Source organism: Papio anubis, chromosome 4 (assembly GCF_008728515.1).
Source record: "Papio anubis isolate 15944 chromosome 4, Panubis1.0, whole genome shotgun sequence".
Lineage (NCBI taxonomy): Eukaryota > Metazoa > Chordata > Mammalia > Primates > Cercopithecidae > Papio > Papio anubis.
Genome location: NC_044979.1, coordinates 155,639,610 through 155,643,854, shown reverse-complemented (window position 1 = coordinate 155,643,854; position 4,245 = coordinate 155,639,610).

The window sequence follows — 4,245 nt, the reverse complement described above, 5'->3', positions numbered from 1 at the left end:
CCACTTAAAGGCATTCTTAAGCCACAAACAATAGCATGAGTGATCTGTGTCTTAAGAATATGCTCCTGCTGCAGTTAACTAGCCCAACCTATTCCTTTCATTCAGCCCATCCCTTGGTTTCCCATAAGGGATACTTTCAGTTAATTTAATATCTATAGAAATAATACTAATGACTGGCTTGCTGTTAATAAATATATGGGTAAATCTCTGTTCAGGGCTCTCAGCTCTGAAGGCTGTGAGACCCCTGATTTCTCACTTCACACCTCTATATTTCTGTGTGTGTGTCTTTAATTCCTCTAGTGCCGCTAGGTTAGGCTCTTCCCAACCGAGCTGGCCTCTGCAAGTGACGTCCATCATGGGACTTGAATCCAGGTTGAAGGGTCACTGGAGCGACAGTTGGAGAATGTGGAAAACATATTTCAAATACTATAGGTATATGATTTTCCAATATCTTGTAGGGTAAGCTTCTTCTTTCTACCTCTCTTCCTGAATGTCTTTCAAATCTTCTATTTCTTTACGTTTTCTCTACTTGAGTGATTAACATAAAATTTACTGTGGTTTAATATTTGACAACACTGAAGAAATATTGAAATTTAAGTAACCAAGGGAAATATTTAAAATATATTTTGTGTACCTTAATTTGTTTATATATATACAAGCATATATGTATGTGTAAATATATATGTATGTGTATATATACATAGGTATGTGTGTGTACCTACTCCCTTTACAATATGAAACTATCTAGTATATGTTGCTCAGAACTGATTTATCTACAATAAAACATGCTTGGAAAAACTAAATCTTATTTTTTAATACTTTTAACATACTTGTTTAGTTTCTACATTCTTTTTTTCTATAAAATATATAACATTTGATGGAAAAATAGGTTGTTTATGGTCCTTGAATACATAAGCAATATGAGGCAGGCATGTATGAGTAGGATAAAGGGAGGAAAAAGGAAATACTGTAATTATAAAATTACAGACACACCTTAGGGATATTAAAGGTTCAGTTCCAGACCACAGCAATAAAGTAAATGGTGCAATAAAGCAAGTCGCATGAACTTTTCAGTTTTCCAGTCCGTATAGACATTATGTTTATGTTATTTTATAGTCTATCAAATGTCCCATAGCATTATGTCTTACAAAACCAATGAATATACCTTAATTTAAAAATATTCTGTGGCCTGTAATCCCAGCACTTTGGGAGGCCAAGGCAGGCAGATCATGAGGTCAGGAGATCGAGACCATCCTGGCCAACATGGTGAAACCCCATCTCTACTACAAACACAAAAAAATTAGCTGGGCATGGTGGCACATGGTTGTACTCCCAGCTACTCAGGAGGCTGAGGCAGGAGAATCCTTGAACCCGGGAGGTGGAGGCTACAGTGAGCTGAGATCACACCACTGGACTCCAGCTTGACGACAGAGCAAGACTCCGTCTCAAAAAAAAAAAAAAATTGTTGAAAATGAATGCTAACAATTATCTGAGCATTCAGTGAGTTGTAATATTTTTTCTGATGGAGAGTCTCATCCTTGATGTTAATAGATCCAGACCTATCAGGGTTGTGGACACTGAGAATTGAAGTAGCTGTGGCAATTACTTAAAATGAGAAAGCCATGAAGTTTGCTGGAGTGACTCTTCCTTTCAGGAAAGATTCCACTGTATAATATGATGCTGTTTGATATCATTTTCCTCACGGTAGAAATTATTTCAGCATTGGAGCCCACCCTCTCAAACCCTGCTACTTCTTTTTAACAACTAAGTTGAAATAAAATTTTAAATTTTTTGCTGTAATTTCATCAATATTTAGAGCATCTTCATAAGGAGTAAATTCCATCTCAAAAACCAATTTTCTACCTGGGTGTGGTGGCTCATATCTGTAATCCCAGCCCTTTGGGAGGCTGAGGCAGATTACTTAAGGCCAGGAGTTTGAGACCAGACTGGGCAGCACAGTGGGTTCCTGTTTCTACAAACTAATAGTAATAATAATAAGAAAAGTTATCTGGGTATGGTGGTGCATGCATGTAGGCCTAGCCACTTGGAAGGTTGAGGTGGAAGGATTGCTTAAGTTCGGAAGTTCTAGGTTGCAATGAGCTATGTCTTGCCACTGCATAGTAGCCTAGGTGACAGCAAGACCCTGCCCTAAACAATGAAAAAAAAGCAACTTTCTTTGATCATCTATAAAAAGAACTTCTCATTCATTCAAGCTTATCATTAGATTTAAGCAATTCAGTCACATCTTTAGGCTTCATCTCTGTTACTAATTATCTTGCTATTTCTGTCACATATGTAGTTTTGTTTTCCCTTGAAGTCCTGATCCTTCAAAGTCATCAGTGAAGGCTGGAGTCAACTTCTCCCAAATGCCTGTTAATGTAGCTATTTTGACTTCCTCCCATGAATTACAAATGTGCTTAAAGGCATCTACAATTATAAATTCTGTAAGGAGGTTTTCAATCTACTTTTCCCAGATCCATCAGAGGAATCAGTATCTATGGCAGCTATAGCCTTACAAAATGTATTTCTTAAACAAGAAGAGTTGAATATCAAAATATCTTTTTGATCTGTGGGCTGCAGAATGGATGTTGTGTTAATAGGCATGAGAACATCATTAATCGCCTTGTACATCTCCGTCAGAGCTCTTGGGTAACCTGATACATGGTCAATGAGAGGTAATATTATGAAATAATTTTTTTTTTCTAAGCAGTAGATCTCAACTGTGGGCTCAAAATACTCAGGAAACCAGGCTATAAAGAGATGTGCTGTCATTCAGGCTTTGTTGTTCCATTTCTACAGGACAGGCAGCGTAGATTTGCCATCATTCTTAAGGGTCCTAAATACTTCAGAATGGTAAATGAGCATAGGCTTCAATTTAAAGCCATCAGCTGCATTTGGTCCTACCAAGAAAGTCAGCCTGTTTTTTGAAGGTTTTTAAAATTAGTTTTTATTTTATTTTATTTTAATGTTTGTGAGTACATAGTAGATGTATGTATTTATGGGGTACATGAATTGTTTTGATACAAGCATACAATGTGAAATAAACACATCATGGAGAGTGGGGTTTCCATCCCCTTCAGGATTTATACTTTGAGTTACAAACAATCTAGTTACACTATTCAAGTTATTTTAAAATGTCCAATTAAGTGATTATTGAGTACAGTCACTCTCTTGTGCTATTAAAAGTAGGCCTTATTCATTCTTTCTAACTAATTTTGTACTCATTAATCATCCCCACCTCCCCCCAACCCTCCACTACCTTTCCCAGCCACCGGTAACCATCCTTCTACTTTGTGTCCATGAGTTCCATTGTTTTGATTTTTAAACCCCACACATAAGTGAGAACACATGATGTTTGTCATGTAAGATCTGGTCATTTTTAACCACATGGATGGAACTGGAGATCATTATGTTTGTGAAATAAATCTGTAATCAGTTGATCAGTTCTAATAGTTTTCCTGGGGAGTCTTTAGGTTTTTCCATATATAAGATCATATCATCAGCAAACAAGGATAATTTGACTTCTTAATTTCCAGTTTGGATGACCTTAACATAATGATCCCCAGTTCCAACCAAGTTGTTGAAAATGGTTGGATCTCATTCTTTTATATGACTAAATAGTACTTCATTGTGTACGTGTACATTTTCTTTATCCTCTTGTCTTTTGATGGACACTTAGGTTGCTTCCAAATCTTAGCTATTGTAAACAGTGCTACAACAAACATAGAAGTGCAACTATCTCTTAAATATGCTGATTTCCATTTTTTTGGGTATATGTCCAGTGGTGAGATGACTGGATCATACAACAGCTCAATTTTAAGTTTTATAAGAATCTCTAAACTGTTCTCCACGGTTGTTGTATTAATGTATATTCCTACCATCAGTGCACAAGGGTTCCCTTTTCTCCACACCCTCTCCAGCATTTTTTAGTGCCTGTCTTTTGTATATAAATCATTTAAATTGGGGTGAGATGATATCTTATTATAGTTTTGCTTTGCATTTCTCTGACGATCAATGATGTTGAGCACCTTTCCATATACCTGTTGCCATTTGTTTGTCTTCTTTTGAGAAAAGTCTATACATATGTTTTGTTCATCCTTTGATTGGATTATTAGATTTTTTCACATAGATTTGTTTGAGCCCCTTATATATTCTGTTTATTAATCCCTTGTCAGATGGGTAGTTTGTAAATATTTTCTCCCATTCTGTGAGTTCTCTTTTCACTCTGTTGATTATAGCTTTTCC